Here is a 21398-nt window from a genome sequence, read left to right on the forward strand (position 1 = left end):
CTCTAGAGGGTTATGATGATATATCTTAGTGTTTCTGATGTCCCTTGTGCATAAAAATGGTGTCTTGATGGTTTAAGTACAACCATGCAATGGTTGAGGGTTGTTTCATGAAGTTAGCATGTTAAAATCCAAGATTTTACCTTTTTAAGCCATGTAAAAGAATAAAGTTTAATACGTTTTAATAAGCTTCGATCTAAAGTTAGACGTTAGGTTAACTGATTAAGATCTTAAAAAGAGAATTTGGCCAGCTGGGGCGTACACCAGGCGTACACAGATGTACACTGAGCATACACACCCGGAGTCCCGACCCTGCAAAGCATTCGAGTACGCAAGGCGTACTGATGGTACAATTAGCGTACTCAACAAACATGTTTTTGTTGGAAGTGTGTCCAAAGTCATTAACTAATTGGTGATATTTCTAATAATAGCAGGGTCCTCTTGCGTTGCCCTCAAGACTCAAAATTGAGTAGAATAAATAATAGGAGTGATTAGTTTATTAATTATTATTGTTTAATAATCAATTAGAAACTAATTGGAAAACAATTTGGGAATTAGTTAACAGTTTAATTAATAGAAGGGTTGAATGTGAATTAATCAATAGTTGGTTGATCAGGGAACATTCCAGAACCCTAGAATGAAGGGGGTTGGACGAAAATTCCCTTTGGATAAAGGGAATTTCGTTCTTAGCCTATCCCATCCCACATGGATGGAAGGATAAAACCCAAGGAGGTATCTAAGGCTATAAATAGGGCCTTAAGGATTCATTCTTGCTTGCTCATTTTTTGGCTTGAGTATTCGCCACCTTCTTTCTCCCTCATTGTGGAAGAACTTTTCGTTAGTTCATCCCTCCTAGTTTAATATTTGTTTCTACTCTTTTGAGTTCATTGGGTATGAACCAAGAGAGGGACTCTAGTTTGGATCCTCATCATCCAAACAAGGTGGCACGCACAAGGAGTCAAGCTCAAAGATCATTAGCTGCTAAAGAGGTTAGTATCCTTCCTTGTATTTTCAGATTTCATAGGGTAGAAGTAATAGTATGAAGCCATAGATCCATAGGTTGCATGTACACTTAGGTAAATCATTTTGTTGTTTCGATTCTTCCGCTGCCTAGTTATAGAGTGTATTTGATGCATGTATTACCCAACAGTGGTATCAGAGCCATTGGTTCATGGTTACTATCACCCTACATCCATGTTTTCTGAAAATACTTGTTTGAAACTGAATTATGAATGAGTAATCAAAAAATTCGTAATGTGATAAAATCCTAATCGGGGTTCACGACGTGAACTCAGCAGATTCGGGATTTTCGAATTTTCCTTCATTTTTCGAATTTGAAGTTTTGATAAATATGGATAAATGTCAAATTTTAATTATGTAAATCTGAAAATAGATAAATATCATTTAAATATGTTTATTTGAATTTGAATATTTATTTATTATTTAAATAGGGATTTAAATATTTTAATATTATTTACAATAGACTTTTATAAATTTGAATATTAACCCCTCATGTTTTATTAATTGTTATATTGCATCCTTGTAATTAATTTGAATTAATAATAGACAACTAAATTTAAAGTGATTTAAATTTACCCCTTATATATATATATATATATATATATATATATATATATATATATATATATATATATATAAGATTCATATATTGTATGTATAAGAGAATTACAATATGCGTCCTCGCATATTTTAAATATTGACATTGTCAGTCTTACCTCGACTAGGCCCACCCATTCTAGTGTAGGGGTTTAAAGGAGGTCTCTATGATTCCTAATGAGGTCGGTTTTTAATATGCTTCGCGCTTACCACCCTCACTGCCCTATTGCATTTTGAGAATGGAGTTACCGAAAGGGTTTGATAGTGATGATGGTCAATCTAAAAGTATTCTAAATACAAGTATAAAACAAGATCACGTTTTATTTAAATAACAATGAATCTTATGTTATCCATAAAAATTGCACATTCTCTTTATAACTTGTTGATGGAGCTCGTGTGGTTAACCGACACGTCAATTTGAGAGTATAGGTAGAGAATGATGTGAGACTCGCGAATCTCAAGCATAACTTGAGCCGGGGACTACACAATTTTGTATGGGTGATTCACCATCTATTCAATGATCCGCGGCATCCCCGTCATTGAATTTAAGATGAACATAATCTGAGATTAACATGCCATTGATAGTCAATGAGTCTCAAAGATCTAGGAATTTCATAGTGATTGAAATTGACAAAGAGCTTTGTCTACCTAAATAATTTTGTGGTGTGTTTACAGCATCCCTTTACACATCATGAAGCCAAATATGGATCCTAGCCTTAATCAAATAATTTATTTAGGGTGATTATTAATTAAGGACTTATATCAAACTAATTGGAGTCTTATCTTTTGTAGATGTCAAACCAAGCCAACAACAACAACAACAATCTTCCTCCCCCTCCTCCTCCTCCTTCTCTAACTCAAAACTCAAGCTTCTCTCTAATGTCGGTTCTTAATAGGGAGAAACTCAAGGAGGATGGATCCAACTATCTTGATTGGATCAGGACCTTGAGGATCACGTTAAGATATGATAACAAAGAGTATGTTCTCGACGAAGATGTTCCCACACTTGGAGAGAACCCTGCCCCAGAAGAAGTTACTGCCTACAACAAGCATTACGATGAATCTACCAAAGTGGCTTGCCTTATGTTAGCGATCATGTCTTCTGGTCTCCAGAAGAACTTTGAAACATGGGGTGTATTTGACATAAACCAGAAACTCGAAGAGATGTTCCAAGAGCAAGCTAGGCAAGAACGATTTGAGATCGTTAAGTCCCTCATGGCATGTAAACTACAAGAGGGAGCTTCTGTGTGTATGCACGTCCAAAAGATGAAGTCGTACATAGACAGACTTGGGAATCTAGGTGTCGAGCTACCTAAGGAGTTGACCATTGACATGGTTTTGAACTCGCTTACTAGTTCATATTCACAGTTCATCATGAACTTCAATATGAATGGACTTGACAAGACCTTGATGGAGTTGCATGGCATGCTTAAAACTGCTGAAGCGAGCATGAAGAAACCCAACAACTCTAACCCTACTGCTCCAGTATTGGTTGTTGATCGTAGTTCTGCTAAAAGGAAAAGGGAGCCTCAACCCAAAGGAAAGGGTGAGGGTAAGGTCGGACAGTCTGAACCTGCTCCTAAGAAAAGGGCTCAAGCTGAAATAGCTCCTTCTGCTGATCCAAGTGAAGCCATTTGTTTTTACTGCCAAGAAAAGGGACACTGGAAGCGTAGCTGCCCTAAATACCTCGAGAACCTTAAGAAGGGAAAAGTCAAGGTGGCTAGCACCTCAGGGACTAAGACAAAGTAGGAAGTTGAAGCATGGTGAACTCAACCTAATCATGGGAAACAGGCGCAAGTCAGCTGTTACAAGGATTGGGAACTATGAGCTCATGCTTAGTGGTGGTGTTTATCTTAGTTTATTAAATTGTTGCTACTCGCCTGATATGGCACGAAACATTATTTCCTTTCATGCACTTTATAAGGATAGTTGTCTATTTTCTTTTGATAATGATAATGGTGACATTTTGGTTTATAAGAATGGTTGTTTTATTTTTAAAGCTAGTCCTTGTAAAGGTGTGTATGAAAGTATTGTTTGTGATGGTGATATTGATAAACTAATAATGAATGTTAGTTCGTCTAATAGTGAATCAGATAAATCATGTTTGTGGCATTGTCGACTTGGGCATATAAACAAGAAACGCATTGCCAAGCTCCAATCTGATGGAATCTTGGAATCATTTGACCTCAAGTCGGATGATATATGCGAATCTTGCTTACTTGGCAAGATGACAAAAGCGCCATTCACAGGCCACTGTGAAAGAGGCAAGGATTTGTTGGACCTCATCCACACAGATGTTTGTGGACCCTTCAAATCCGCCACAAGACATGGAGAAAGATACTTCGTGACTTTTACCGATGATTTCAGTAGATATGGATATATTTATCTAATCAAGCATAAGTCAGAAACTTTCGAGGTGTTCAAAGAGTTTAAAAACGAAGTAGAGAACCAATTGGGCAGAAAGATCAAGATGCTCCGATCCGATAGGGGTGGAGAATACTTAAGTCTTGAATTCTACGATCATCTTAAGAATTGTGGAATAGTTTCACAATTGTCTCCTCCCAGAACACCACAGTTGAATGGTGTGGCTGAAAGGAGAAATCGAACCTTGTTGGACATGGTTCGATCTATGATGAGTCGAGCTACACTTCCGATATATTTTTGGGGGTATGACTTAGAGACAGTCGCCCATATCCTAAACCTCATACCTACTAAGAAGGTTGCTAAAACACCCTCTGAAATGTGGAGTAGGACACGTCCTTCTCTAGCACATATAAAGGTTTGGGGATGTGAAGCTTTTGTTCGTCGCGAGGCGAATGACAAGCTCGAACCCCGGCCAGAGAAGTGTTACTTCATTGGTTATCCACAAAAGTCGTTTGGATACTTGTTCTACAAGCCTTCGGAAAACAAAGTGTTTGTTGCTCGAAGGGGATTCTTCTTTGAGAGGGATCTCATTTCCAAAGAGAACAGTGGGAGCCACATAGACCTTGAAGAGCTTCAAGAGACAAATGAAGAAGAACCTTTAGTAGACACTAGCACTCAACCTGAGGAGCAACAACCCGTTGAGGAATCTCAACCCGGGGCTGAGCAACCTGTTGAGCAAAATGATATATCTCCACCTCCGCTTCGCAGATCCAATTGAGTTCGTGCTCCTCCTGAGTTCTATGGTTTTCATGTGAGCACAGAAGGAGACATATTAATCAACGATCGTACACTGGTTGATATGGATGAGCCATCCAACTATAAGGAAGCGATGGCAGACACTGAGGCTGCTAAGTGGAAGGAAAGCATGGATAGCGAGAGTCAGTCTATGCATGACAACCAAGTTTGGAATTTGGTTGATCCTGCTCCTGGCACTAAAATTGTCGGGTGCAAATGGATCTTCAAGAAAAAGACAGGCATGGATGGGAATGTGCACACGTTCAAGGCTAGGTTGGTTGCAAAGGATTACACTCATACTCAAGGAATTGATTATGAGGAAACTTTTTCACCAGTAGCCAAGATCAAGTCTATTAGGATATTACTTGCCATAGCAGCTTTTCATGATTATGAAGTATGGCAAATGGATGTGAAAACCGCTTTCCTTAATGGAAAACTCACAGAGGAAGTGTACATGGCACAACCTAAGGGTTTCGTAGATCCAAAATATCCAAATAGAGTGTGTAAGCTTGAAAGGTCCATATATGGAATAAAACAAGCGTCTCGCAGCTGGAACCTTTGCTTTCATGAAAAGATCAAGGAGTTTGGTTTTTCAAGAAGTGAAGGAGAGTCCTACGTATATATCAAAGCTAGTGGGAGTAATGTAGTCTTCCTAGTGTTGTATGTGGATGATATACTCCTTATAGGAAACGATATCCCGACACTGCAAAGTGTTAAGACGTGGCTTGGGGGTTGTTTCGCTATGAAAGATCTAGGAGAGGCTGCGTACATACTTGGTATAAGGATCTATAGAGATAGATCAAAACATCTAATAGGACTGAGCCAAAGTACATACTTGGATAAGATCTTGAAGAAATTCAAGATGCAGGACTCCAAGAAAGGTTATCTACCTATACAACATGGCACGAAATTGAGTAAGACTCAATGTCCTGGTTCCAGTGATGAACAAAAAAGAATGAGTCGAGTCCCATATGCTTCTGCTATAGGATCGATCATGTATGCCATGACATGTACTCGTCCTGACGTCTCATTTGCTCTGAGTATGGTGAGTCGTTTTCAGGACAACCCAGGCGAAAGTCATTGGACGGCAGTAAAGAACATTTTGAAATACCTAAGAAGAACAAAGGATATGTTCTTGGTATATGGGGGTAAAGATGAGTTGAAAGTTACAGGTTATACAGATGCCAGTTTCCAGACTGATAGGGACAACTCATGTTCACAGTCAGGATGGGTATTCTTGCTCAATGGAGGAGCGGTCACTTGGAAGAGCTCCAAGCAGTCGACAGTGGCAGACTCTACGTGCGAGTCAGAGTATATAGTAGCTAGTGAAGTTGAAAAAGAGGCTACATGGCTGAAGAATTTCATTGATGATCTTGGTGTCGTTCCGAGCATCAAGGATCCCTTGGAAATCTTCTGTGACAATGAGGGTGCAGTCGCTTTGACTAAAGAACCCAAAGACCATGGTAACTCAAGACATATACTTAGAAAGTTCCACTATGTAAGACATCGAGTCGAGGATGGAGATATTGTTGTGAGCAGAGTATCGTCATAGGAGAATCCAACCGATCCGTTCACTAAACCACTATCAAGGATCAAGCATGATGGTCATAGTAGATCTATAGGCATTAGATTTGCTGAAGATATGGTGTAGTTGTTTAGTTGTTTAGTTTGATAATCCTTGAAACATTTAACAGTATGAATTTGTAATAGAATTGATGTTTATTTTGTGGAGAATTAATAAAGTGTTGGATTGCTATCATTTCTATTTATTTATTACTGTGTTTCACTTTTGCATGTTTAGAACCCACTTCCCGAGTACTAAGTACTCAAATCTCCACAGTCGGTCAAACTCTTGGAAGTAAGTAGTGATTCAAGACTGTCATGAGTGTTGATGGATTGACCATTTTGATTGAGCATGACATAGTGATCGTGTCAACACTTATGAGTACTTAATAGTGATTTAAGTATTGGATCAACCCGCACTTAGAGATTACTTCATGGATTAAGTCACGAGTAATTCTAAGATGATAATATCTTCACTTCTTCAAACCGAGATACATGTGGGGCTTTGCTCTAAGATTCTGTTATGCATTGGTATACTCCAATGCTATTTGTAACTGGTGGCTATAACGGGTGTATTCATGTGTGACATGATGAAATAGAAAAAGACTATGGGGTGTTTGGCTTAGCCTTTGAGAGGCCAAAAGTCCTTTTAGGAAAAGATCAAAGGTAAAAGATGTTTGGCAAAAGACTTTTAAAAGCTACTTTTGGATTTTGGATAGAAGGAAAATCAACTTTTTGGAAAAGTCAGGAAAACCAGACTTTTTGCAACTTTTCCAAAAAGGACTTTTGCCCTCTAAAAAGCTAAGCCAAACACCCCCTATGTAGTCAAAGTTTATTCGTCCCTTCTGCCTTAATAGGAGAAGCGATATCTATGGGCCCCTCGATGATTTGGTGCTGACATCTAAAATACCTGGCCGGGTGCTGACTAGAATTGATGTGTTCGATTTAGTAGTCAGATGTAGTCGTCACAATCTATATCGGGAAACATAATTTTGAATTCTGAGATTGACCATTATCCATGTCTCGAATTCATACAGATATCATGAGGATGAAGTAATAGTTGATCACTTATCTGAGGGCTGAAACTGATTAGATCAGAGTTTGGCAGATGCATTGGATGGCATTCTCTCTGCTGATTATTAGATGGATATAAGACCATATATAGTTGATGACTTGTCCAAGTGGGAGACTGTTGGAAGTGTGTCCAAAGTCATTAACTAATTGATGATATTTCTAATAATAGCAGGGTCCTCTTGGGTTGCCCTCAAGACTCAAAATTGAGTAGAATAAATAATAGAGTGATTAGTTTATTAATTATTATTGTTTAATAATTAATTAGAAACAAATTGGAAAACAATTTGGGAATTAGTTAACAGTTTAATTAATAGAAGGGTTGAATGTGAATTAATCAATAGTTGGTTGATCAGGGAACATTCCAGAACCCTAGAATGAAGGGGGTTGGACGAAAATTCCCTTTGGATAAAGGGAATTTCGTTCTTAGCCTATCCCATCCCACATGGATGGAAGGATAAAACCCTAGGAGGTATCCAAGGCTATAAATAGGGCCTTAAGGATTCATTCCTGCTTGCTCATTTTTTGGCTTGAGTATTCGCCACCTTCTTTCTCCCTCATTGTGGAAGAACTTTTCGTTGGTTCATCCCTCTTAGTTTAATATTTGTTTCTACTCTTTTGAGTTCATTGGGTGTGAACCAAGAGATGGATTCTAGTTTGGATCCTCATCATCCAAACAATATGGCACACACAAGGAGTCAAGCTCGAAGATCATTAGCTGCTAAAGAGGTTAGTATTCTTCCTTGTATTTTCGGAATTCATAGGGTAGAAGTAATAGTATGAAGCCATAGATCACTAGGTTGCATGTACACTTAGGTAAATCATTTTGTTGTTTCGATTCTCCCGCTGCCTAGTTATAGAGTGTATTTGATGCATGTATTACCCAACAGTTTTTTGGCTTTTAGTTTCAGGCCACTTTTGGGCTTAGGGATTTGGGCCCGTGTTGGGCCGCAAGACTGGATGTGCTACATCCGCCCATGTTTTTTCGAATTATGTGATTTTGGGTTTTGTACTCTGGTATTATGTTTTATCATGATACACTTTTGGTTGGTTTAACATGACTACCGGATGTTTGAAATTAAAAATTTTATCTGGAAATTTTAGGATTGTACAAGAGGAGAGAGATATGGATGATTTTAGAGAGTCAATAATAAGCTCCAAAGTTTGACCCCTAGTAGTCTATTTATAAGCTGCAGATAGAATCCTCAAAGGATTCATGTAACACCCAAATTTTCAAAACAATTTTTCACTTTTTAAAACCATATAAATTCATCCACAATTGCTTTCAAAAAAAATGTATCAATTTTATCTCACTACAAATCCCAAGATCAAATCATAATAAACTCTGCGGGTGTGTGTACAGATCATGCCGGCGCCTTCCCGCGATCACCACTGGTACCTGAAACACATAACACATAACAACGTAAGCATAAAGCTTAGTGAGTTCCCCAAAATACCACTCTAACACATATTAGCCACTCGAGGCTATGACTCTGCTGACCCTCTGGTCAGTGTGTCTCAGTGGGACCCTCCAGTCCCAACTCTCTGTGGGCTCTCTAGCCCTAACTCTATGGACCCAAAGGTCCTAACTCTGATAACTCTGGATCATGCATATCACATATCACAATAAATCTCAACACATAAATAGCATACAAATACACTGGCACATAACTATAGAACATAACACACATTAGCCACTCGAGGCTATAACTCTGTGGGCCCTTGGGCCCTAACTCTGTGGACCCTCTGGTCCTAGCTCTTTGGACCTTCCGGTCCTAACTCTGGTATACACACAGCATAAATCACATAGAAATAATGCCGTGCCACAAATCACATAGATAGCATACAATAACTCTGTCACATAACTCTGTTACCACTCTAGGTAAAGTATAGTGAGAAGACTCACCTCGGATGTCTCGGATAATATCCTGCTCGCGTATACACTGATTTAGCCTCTGCCTAAACACATAACATAATCACCTCAATCAATAACGGTTCTCTAGGCTAGACTAGACTCTCACATGTTCTCTAAGAAGGCTAAAAGGCTATTTTACCCTTCAAACAGTCCACAAGTCCCATTGTTGACCAAACCCTAAAAGTCAACAAAAGTCAACGGTCAACCCTTGACCAGACTTGCCGAGTGCACAAATGTGACTCGGCGAGTTCAGTCGTGAACTCGAGTCCTCTATCCCCCCTCTGACTCACTAAGTCATTCCCCTAACTCGGCAAGTTACTCACTGAGTGAATTACGGGAAACCCTAACCCTACTCGCCGAGTCTGCTCTTGGTACTCGGCGAGTTCACGCCATGCTCGAGCTCAAATGAGCTCCTGAGGTCAGATCCGCTCCTCTAACTCATAGATCTGGCCTCCTTAAGCAATATAAACACGTAAAGTTTGGATCTTGATGTCCATGCAAGAACCCAATGGCTTTATTTGAAGAAATGGCCTCAATATGCCACCTTAAGCTCATAACTCTCCATGACACCCATAAAGATCAAGAAGTTAAGGTCTCTGGACCTCTTTGGATCCAGATTCGAAGCCCCAACACAAGAAGGGACCAATTGCTTCACAAATCATACTCAAAAAGGGGCTAGAAACCCCAACTCTCAAAGCTTACACCAAAACTGAAAAGGGGATCGGATGTTTACCTCAAGATGAAGTCCCTAAGCTCTGAAATCCACAGATTAGCACCCTCTTCAGTTTCCTCTTGCCTTGGTCACCTTCTTCTTGCAAAATCACCCACTCAAGGATAAAAAATGGCTCCCTTTCTCTCTCAAAATGTTCACACACTCTGGGGTTTCTCTCTATCAACTGGTAGCCGCCATTGAAGGCCATAAGGGCCTTTAAATAGGTCCCAAACCCAAGAAATTAGGGTTTCATTAAACAGCGTGGACTCGCCGAGTCCACGTATGGATTCGCCGAGTCCGGTCATTAACCCGGATGGAAATTCGCGACTCTACTCGGCGAGTCTAAGCGTCAACTCGCCGAGTCTCTCCCAAAATCTCTAAAAATAAATGAATACTTAATGTATCTGGAAAATCCGGATGTTACAATTCAAACTTTTAGGTTAATCCTTATATGATTCAAACATGCTCTATCCCTATCCAGGGAGCAAGAAAAACCGTCCACTCCTAGGTCTCCAGGAGCTTCTACAATATTCCAATGAATCTCTTGGATGAATTAATATTCAAGCTCTTTAATTAATTAAAACGATTTAATTAATTCCAAAACAATTTCTAATTAATTTATTAATTCCTTAATAAATTATCAACTTATTTTTTCTCTATTTCGTTATGCTACTTGGGTTATGAGGCCAACCAAAAAGAACCCTACTATTATTAGAAATATTACCAAAACATTTAATGACCTTTGCCACCACCGTTCAGTCAAAACCCTAAACAATACATCCGTCAAACAATTGTTTTTTCAAATTACAAGTAAAAACAACAAAATACTACTATATAGTCAAAGAAAACGTTCTTTGCTTACCGGTTCAACATAGATCGAGTTATGTAGGTACTTATATTCATCTATAATTGGGAACTGATGGGTTCCAGAGTGTTAGTTTTTGAACACCCTATAAAGGCACAAAGATAACTTATCATAATGTGGAAGATGCAAAAAAACAAAGAAGCAAACCTTGAGTTAATTCCTTATGCTTTTCTATTTCTATTCCCGAACATTTGTTTAGATCATATATATCATCCTAATGGAATTGAGCCTTAATTTTTTTTTTGTTCAACCTTAAGGTGCGATGAAGGTGAAGGCTAAACTCCATCATTGACAAAGGATTCTAGTGCAGTAGCTATAATGGTGTTGGGTGTGGGTTTTGAGGAATGTAGGAAAAAGAGACGTACATGATGCTTCCTGCTTCTATTTTTCTTTTGATGCTAGTTTTCCTCTTCGGATCACCTTCAAAAGTGATTAAGGCATCAAAAAATATCCAGGTTTGCACCTCTCTTTCTTGTGCATGTCTTTGTGTTCCTTTTATTTCTTGCCTTCAAACGTGATTGAGGTTGAAGAATTAGTGTTAAATAGTGGAATATACGTAAGATCATAGAAAGTGGGAATCAAATAGAAATTGCAAACTAGGGGTTTAAAGAATTTGGAGAAAGTGGGAGAATGGGAAGAAGAAGGTGGATACGTGTCGGAGGTTGAAGATGAAGCGGTGGAGTAGCGACGAGTTGCTGAAATCAGCTGGAAGTTACCTCTAAGAAACTATAAATGGGGAATTTAAGCGGTGAAGATTTATTCTGTTCTCAATCCAAAGGTTAAGGTTTCTTAAGCGGTTATTCACCCACTACTATTAGTAATATATATATATATATATATATATATATATATATATATATATATATATATATATATATATATATTCTAATAAATGAAACCTAAAAATGACACGTGTCAGTTTTTTAGAATGTTTCTTTGACACGTGACATTTTTGTATGATTTTTATTATTTCATATTTTTTTTTGTAACAAATCAAATTCAAATCAAAATTTGAAAATACAAAATCATATCCTAATAACATTATTATGTTTATTTTGTTTAACAAATTAATTCATAATTACTTACAATCGATAATATATTGGTTTATTTATTTGGCATTTACTATTTTTTTATCTATATAAAAATTTTAAATATACCGACCGTGGTTTCCACGGGTTATAACCTAGTATATATATAGAGTGAGGTTCAATAGAGAACCGTAATTATCCAAGGAACCAATCGTGAACGTCGGAAATCATAACGATCAACGGCCAAGGAAATAGATGTACACTTTTACATTGGACGCACACACACCGGATTATACCAAAAAATCCACTATTTACAAAAAAACCCACCAATTTTTTTCGTTTAAAATTTTTTTTACGCCATGTTTTTTATCGAAAAAAAAAAACGAATATACCGTTGTTCACGATTTTTCGTCCTCTTTCCATAGAGATCTATGATGATATATAAAAAACGAACTTTTTTTTTCGAAAAAAACTCACTTCATTTTCTTTAATGAAAAAAGTTAAGGTCTATTTTTTTATAGAAAAAATTAATAAATATATCAAAATACATATTTTTTGTACTTTTTAAACATACATTCATATTCAAGTTAAAAAAAAAATGATATTTCAGTTTAGATTCACATTGTGAACCTGTTCAGATTCATATTGTAAACCTATTCAGATTCACATTATGAACCTCCTCAGATTCACAGTGTGCATAATAATAAGTCAGATTTATAGTGTGAATCTGAACTGATCGGAGCTTTTTCACATTGTGAATGTTAAAATTTGAAATATTTACAGTTTAGATTCACAGTGTGAATCTACACTGATCGAGGTTTTTTTTTTTTGAACATTCTCAGATTCACAGTGTGTATAATAGTAATTCAGATTCACAATGTGAATCTGAACTGTTCGAGATTTTTCATATTGTGAATGTTAAAAATTGAAATATTTACAGTTTAGATTCACAGTGTGAATCTACACTGTTCGAGGTTTTTTTTTTTTTTTAATCGGTGTTGACGTTTATTAATAGAGTACAAAAAATTAATATTTTTAGTATAATTAGTTTTTTTTTTTTGATAAAAATAAACTTAAATATTGAAAAAACTAAGAAAATTAAGTGAGTTTTTTTCGAAAAAAAAAGTTCGTTTTTCATATATCATCATGGATCTCTATGGAAAGAGGACAGAAAATCGTGAACAACGGTATATTCGGTTTTTTTTATAAAAAATTTGGCCTAAAAAAATTTTAAATGAAAAAAAGGAAGTGAGTTTTTGTTATAATCCGGTACATGTGCGTCCATTATAAAAATTTACAACTCTTCCTTTTGCCGTTGATCGTTTTAAATTCTGACGTTTTGGATTGGTTCCTTGGTTCCTTGATTAATAATGGTTCTCTATTGAACTTTACCATATATATATATATATATATATATATATATATATATATATATATATATATATATATATATAGAGAGAGAGAGAGAGAGAGAGAGCTAGGTTCATTTGTTTAAACTAATTATTGTGTTATTGTATGTATAAATGTGGGCGAATCAAAATTAAATAAAAAATTAAATAATTAAATAAATAAATAAGGGTAATATAGTAATTTGTTTAGTAACTACCAAAAATAATCCCTATAATCATGGTATTTGACTTTTAACCTAATTTCTCTAGTTTATAAAACCTACAAGTTACTCCATCGACCAACGCCCACAGAAGATCCACCACCATCATTTGTTGTTGCCGCCACAACCATTGTTTACTGTTGCCGCCGATCTCCGGCTGCAATTCGCTGTTATGGCCGCCGGTAAAACATCTCCACCCTCAATCGGCGTCTGATTCACCGAATTCGTCCCAATCAGCAACAGAAGAGGATCACCAGGAGATTTTGGAACGAGTGCGAGAGGTCTGGGAAGATTGAAGGCATAAATGAAGAAGAAATGAGTCGATGAGTTCCCCTTCTGTGTCCATTTATTGAGTTCCCCTTCTGATTCTTCTCCTATAAGGCACAATGCCCTAAAGTCGCGCCTCCATCGATTCGATCCGATGGCCAGAGCCGGAGGACACATGGTTATTTCGGATTGAGGAAGAAGCTGAAGAAGGCAGAGGAAGAAGCGCTGGAGATCGTGAAGGAAGGAATTGAGTCAGCTGAGAAAGGAGTCGAAGCGGAAGAGAGACAGATCGAGGCTACGTCGATCGTTCATGGAATATTAGGGCCTGAAAGTTAATTTTGAAATTCTGATCGATTACTATCACAGATTCACAGGTAAGATGATCAAATCATCAACAACATTTGTTTTCATTTTTCTATTAAAGAATTTACGATTATGTAGTGATATATGGAAAGGGTTTGTAGAAATCTTAAAGAACACAAAAATAATTCTACGAGAATATTGCACATCAGGTGTTTGTAGAAATGTTTGAAAGAGAACTTGATATTCAAATTCTTGAAGAACACAAAAATAATTTATAAGTTCGTTATTTGTGTTACTTGATTTTATCATGTTGTATGAGTTCTCTTAGAATTACTAAAATTTGTTTTATTTTTGTCGTATAAAAGCATTCTCACATAGTTTTATTCTTACATAATTCATTTTCATGACAGTTATTCTCATATAATGAATGAAGTACATGATGATCAATGACCCGAAGGTTGGATGAATGCGTTTGGGATAGACATGAACAATCCTCAATGGTCACCGATCTTCCAGAAAAATGCACTACTCATTGTCATATTCTGTTAGATTAATCTATAATAGAATGATAAGAGTATATGTAATAGTATATTCCAATAGAATAATCTACATATTATATTTGTTTGTTATTAGGGAGTGTTTCATTATTATAGAATAAAATATAAAGTTTTTTATTTTTTCAAGGATGTGATAGAAAAAATTTAACTTGTATCTAAAAATTTGTTTATTCTGCGAGAAGTAAGTCTCTTTATTAGTTTATGACTTGCATTTTCATAGAATATCATTATAAAAAGAATGTCATTCTGACAGAATAAAATCAGGTTTAATTATAAAAATTACCTTATAATTAAAATTCAAGTATTTAAAAAAATTATAATTTTAAAATCAAGAGAGTTAATTATCCCAAAAAATATGGAATTTTCCTTTTTTAAATTTATCTCAATTGTCTAAAATACCCTTAGAATGAAATTAAATGGTATTTTTCAATTATATTTAATTTAATAATATGTATTAATCACATTCTTAAAATAAGTAAAATGATTGGCCCACATTTATGCATACAATAACACAATAATTACTTTTAATAGAATAACCTAAGCATATATATATATATATATATATATATATATATATATATATATATATATATATATAACTTTTTATACTATTGTTGACGGTGAGTGGAAAACCGTCCAATGAATCTCAGTCCTTAAAACTCTCCCAACTTTATATCTCAGCCGTAATAACTCAACAATTACGGTGAATTGGCCAACCGTTTCCACTGCTCCCCCACGTTCCTCACAGTCGATTGTTTCTCCTCCCATGTTCAATAGGTTTCCAGGTTCCTTCCAAGACATGGTAGTTCTCCTTCAGTCATCATAATACACAGCCTTCTTAGTTGGTAACTGCCCTAACCACGACCTAGAAATCGAGCCTATATAATGATCCGACTATGTTTAATGTTTCTATCGTTCACTCAGTATATTGAATTGCTTACAACCGATCTGCATGCCTCTGTACTACCTCTACGTTCTCTCTTTTGTTTCGAATGGTTTCCTCAATCCTCGAATTAGGGTCGTTTTGAGGGCAAGTAAATTCTTGGGTTTTTTAGATTTGTGATTGTAGTCTGAAAAATTAGGGGTTAAACAAAATTAACAACGATTTCATCCCTGGAATTGTAAATATAATCAAAGTTTGGGTTTTGTGTACGGAACTCCAAAATCTCAGTCTCGTGGATTGGCGTTTGATACTAACTTACAAGATTGTTGAGGTTTCAAGTGAACTTTGCTGAACACTGGAAGACACATCGATAGGTATCTACACACAATTTTAAATTGATTGTTGATATATTTCAATTGAGATGATTTCTGGCTCTACTTGTAGTTTTCTTTCGGAGTTAACCGAAATTAACAACGATTGCATCCCTGCAATTGTAAATTATTATCAGAGTTTGGGTTCTGTGTGTAGAAATTGAAAATCTCAGTCACGTGGATTGGAGTTTCAATTCCTTAAATTATTGGGTCCTATAAGTGTTATGAATTCCTTATGATATTGTTTCTGTAACGAAATTTATCCATGCATTATGATTGGTTTTCAAGGGCCTCCTCGAAGGAGATGAAGAAAATGAAGAAAACAAAAGCAAAATGGTCATTTTGATAAATTTACTACAATGTGCTGTGGCCTTGTTTACATGTTACAATGCTTGACAAATGACCAAGAATTCATTTTTGGCACCTCACTCTTCATGATTTCAAGGAAGGTGCCAAAGTAAAGCCGCACTCACAGACTATGCTATATATCTACTATTCTCTTGATTACCCTTTTTATAGTTTCACTTTCATCTTTACATTTATAAAAACTTTATTGCACTGTTCTTCTTTTGGCTTGCCAAGTTTTGAAAGAAGTTCAAATGGATGAAGAATATCAAGGTAACCTTCATGTATGTAATGAGAAATAACACTATTTTGTTGATTTTTATTATTATTATTTTTAAATAAGTTCTTATAAATAATTGTAATTGGAGGCTATGGTGTAGATTTTTGAGTTTGAATCACAAAAAGCAGGACATTTAAAGTTGTCTTTTAAGTAAATGTTAAAGGTTCAAGTTTGTTTGTAGCAAAATATTTAGTTTAAAAATATTGTAAAGTATGTGTTCGTCTTTATAAAAATAAGTAATTAAATAATGATAATATTAATGATAAAATTTAATACCCAATATAAATACATTAAAAATAAAATTACTCTTCATATACCATATTGGTTGAGGCAAGATGCTTTCCAGAAAAAGAAAATATTTAAATTTAAATAAATACATCATATTTAATAGATATTATATAACAGAGTAAAAAATAAAATATTCTTACGTAAATGATGCATTTATTCATATTTCATTATTTTAATTTGTTTTAAACCAACTGCTAATTACAATTATGTCTATGACAAATAGGGATGTCAAAAAACCCGAACCCGATTAACCCGACCCAACCCTAACCCGAATAAGATAATTAGGGTCGGGTTCAATAGGGTTAGAATTCCAAATCGGGTTATTCGAGTTAATTCGACAAACCCGATTTGTAATTAGGGTCGGGTTTAGGGTTGATTTTTACAAAAAAAATCGGTTTTCGGGTCAACCCGAATAACCCGGTTAGGAATTCACAACTTTTACATATTTCATTGCTGTCTACTTGAACAATACGAAAAGACTACAAACCCTTTGAAAACGTAAATTTTTGTGACTTTAGAAGCGTACGAGGGTCAAATAACTCCCATTTTTGAAGTTGAAGTCCAAAAAGATATAAAACCTCCACATCTCAAAAGTAATGGAGCGGCTGAGAAAGTAAAGATTTTATTTTGATAGTTATTTCTATTTTAAACTAACTATAAACATGAATAAACTACATGGTGTTGATCGTTAACTAGAGATTAAAAGTTCATCTATTTAATATCTATAATGGAAGAACTCTTTTAGCTATTGTGGTATGCATACTTTCTCGTATGTTGTAATAACCATGAGGTCCATGATCATTTATTTTTAATTTATTTCAATTTGTATGCGTTCTTGATGTTAAGAAAAGAGTAAAAAATGGTTTGGGTTTATATCAGATTGTACTCTTGAAAAAACCATATATATTATGTTTAAATTAAGTGTTTAGTGTATTAACCCGACTAACCCGGCTAACCCGACCCTATTAACCCGAAACCCGATTAACTCAGACCCGACCAACACATACCTTAATAGGGTCGGGTGTCGGGTTAAATTATTTTTTGTTAAAACCCGACTAACCCGACCCGTTTAACCCGAAACCCGATCGGGTTGACCCGATTAACAGCCCTAATGACAAACCTTGAACTTTTTTATACCCAACGTGACTTCAACACTCAAACTCAACAAAAGAGGGGAACTCCATACCGTTAGGTTAGAAACCACTAATTTGATTCAACTCTTCTTATCAATCATAAAAACTTAATCCTCTTTAAATGAATATTAATCCGTATTAATTTTTTCTCGTTTCTTTGAGAAATTAGATATTTTAGGAGTGGTATATATATATATATATATATATATATATATATATATATATATATATATATAAGGTAAGTTCACTTGAGAAAATAAAAAATGTTGAGAATGAGGAATCATTGTCAGCCACTCATTTATTTTTGCCGTAAAAGTCTTCGTCGTACCAGCGGAAATGGAAAAGGAATACACATATGTTTTCCAACAAAAACATGTTTCTTTAAAATATGTTAATCATTACCTTAATAGATACAAAAACATAGTTTTTTTGTTTTTTTTAATTTTTAAAAAGCTATTTTTATCGAAAAATGATTTTAAATATACAAACATTCATGATTTTTTATTCTCTACAAATAGACATCCATATTGATATACTTTTAAGATAAAATAATTTTTTTTTTATTTTCAGTTATCGTTATTCATACATGAATAAATATGCATTAGATTTTTAGTACAACACATTCGTTATTACTTATGAATAAAAAATATGATTAATTTTTTTTACAGATTAAGTATCATTCATATAAACATAATATATAATAAACTCATTACCGTTTACATCAACTCTCGTCACATGTTATATTTACATATGAATAAAACTTGTATTGACTTTCCACACAAGTTATATTTATATACGAAGAACAAATTTATCATAATTTTATTACAGTTCAAATTGTTATTCCTATATGAATAAGTAGTTCAAATTTTCAAAACACTTCATCTTTTTTTAACATGCTACTTATTTATATATGAATAACAAATGAACTGTAACAAAAATCTTAAAAATGTTTTATTAATATATGAATATAACATATTACGACAATTAATACACGTTTTATTCATATACAAATATAACATGTGACGAAAGATGATGTAAAAAACATATATTTTATGTAAGAAAACTTTATAATATGTTATAAATATATATAAACAATAGTTAAACAGTAAAAAAGTTAAACATGTGTTTTATTCATAAATGAATAACGAATTTACTTTAATAAAAATCTAATGCATTTTTATTCACTTATGAATAACGATAGCTGAAACTTTAAAAAAAATATTTTTTTATTTTATCTTAAAACTATATCAATATGGATGTCTATTTATAGAGAATAAAAAATTATGAATTTTGATATATTTAAAATAAATTTTCGATTAAAATAGCATTTTAAAAATAAAAAAAACAAAAAAAATGTTTTGTATATATTAAGGTAATGATTAGAATACTTTAAGGAAACATGTTTGGTTGGAAAAACACATGTGTATCCGTTATAAATTCCACCGGTACGCCTAAGTGTTTTGCGGGAAAATAAATGTGTGGCTGAGAATGATTCTATTAAAATAAAGAATAAATAAAATTGTTATATTATAATAGTAATAATAGTTTGTTAAAAGAAAATGAAGGGTAAGTAGTCTTTTTATATGAAATAAGGATCAAAACTATAATATTCATAAACCATAGGGATGTTATCTATCAAGCTTTAAACTTAAGGACCAAACTACAAATCTAACCAAAACATAGGGACCATTTCTATAATTTACTCTATACAATATTATAACATGTTATTTAGGTTACCCAATATTTTTCACAAATTTGTCCAAACTTTTAGTATTATTACCAATTTAGTCTAACTTTGAAAGCTTTTCTTTCAAAAGTAAAAAACTACAACATTGTTTTTCATTTCTTTTACAACTTTAAGAAATAAAACGAAATAATAATGTATAAAAACGAAGTTGTAACGAAGCAAAAAAAAAGAAAATTTAAAAATTATTCAAAATAAAGTTGTAAAAAACATATAAATATAAAAATGAAAGGGTTAATCTCGTAAAATACTTCATATTTTGTGTTTTTTTCTGGATTAAACATCAAATTTATTTATTTTCCTGAAAAAATCTTGTATTTTTTTCATTTTTTCGATCTGGCATTTTATTTTTTCCATTTTTTTAAATGTCTGGTTTTTTCGAGAAAAACTAAAAAAGTTGAAGGTTTACTTGGAAAATTAGAAGGTTGATGGTTTTTTTTAAAAGAAAAAAGACAAAGTGTAGGGGTATTTTTGGAAAAAAAAATATAAGGTTTTTTTCAAGCAAAAATTAATGTTGAGATTTAATCTGTAAAAAACATAAAATATAAGGGTTTTTATGAGGTTAAACCAAAACTAAATTCTATTATAAAACAATGTAAAAGCACAACTTTAAAATACAAGTAAATATGTACAAAAACCAGATTTAAAAAAATAATAATAATAAATAAATAAATAAATAAAATTGAAAAAAAAAGCAACAAAACTGTTAACAATGTTGTAAAAACATTAAAACAAACTTTTAAAAAATACGACCAAATTTATAATATAATTAAAAGTTTTGGCAAAGTTGTAATAAAAAGTTGGATAATCCATGAAACGATTGAAATCTGCTATAAAGGATCTAAGAATCTAAAGGCTATAATTTTGAAAATTAAATAATATAGACCCACCAAAAACAATTAAGTAACTATATGAATACATAAACAAGTTGTATGACTAAATTCAATTTAACCTTCGTAAGACATCGTCATTAATGAGTTAGGAGTGGCATGTCATAAATAGCTAATGAAAGAATGTAATTAATAAACACATGATAGGCTAATTACTACTAGTGTAATACAGTATAAGCAAAATAATTTTGACATGTTACATCCTATGCTTGAAAGTGTCCAAAGATAAAAACATGTTTTGAATATATTCATAATATAAAAGTAAAAGCCCTAAAGTGGTTCAAACATGTTTTGAATATATTCATGATATAAAAGTAAAAGTTCGAATTAGTGGTTCACCATATGCTTATTTAATGAGTGAATAATTATAAAGTAAAAGACCGAAATAACATAATCCTTTAAGAATAAAGGATAAAGGGGTCAAAAGATATTTAATAATTTTGGTTTGCGTCATTAAATTGAATTTATAATAGCCTAATGTATAGCATGTCCAAAGTGACGTTGGGGTACGAAGTCTTGTCCAACATGGAACACTTAGAACTAACATGGAGCATTTGGAGTTCATGGAGCATATGACAAAGGAACAAATCATCTAAGAAGGGAATGGACATTCTTGTGATGCTCCATGATGAAGATGTGTCATCTAGGGAATGAGTGTGCCACCTTGGAGCATGGATGCGTTATCTAGATGTGGATGTGCCATCCTTGTAGGTAGATGCGCCACTCCATGATCAAGGTGTGCGACATGTGTTCCTTGATGAGCCACTTATGCTATGATGCTCACGATTGTTTAATGTTTCT

General features: G+C 34.0%; 1 pseudogene; it reads left to right on the plus strand.

The window, feature by feature from the left end:
* Window positions 1-5776: 5776 nt before the first annotated feature.
* LOC145164934 (secreted RxLR effector protein 161 pseudogene) lies at window positions 5777-11584 on the plus strand (annotated as a pseudogene).
* The last annotated feature ends 9814 nt before the right edge of the window (window positions 11585-21398 follow it).

The sequence above is a fragment of the Lactuca virosa genome, chromosome 3 (genome assembly GCF_052849685.1).
Source record: "Lactuca virosa cultivar CGN04683 chromosome 3, Lactuca_virosa_CGN04683_v6, whole genome shotgun sequence".
Classification (NCBI taxonomy): Eukaryota; Viridiplantae; Streptophyta; class Magnoliopsida; order Asterales; family Asteraceae; genus Lactuca; species Lactuca virosa.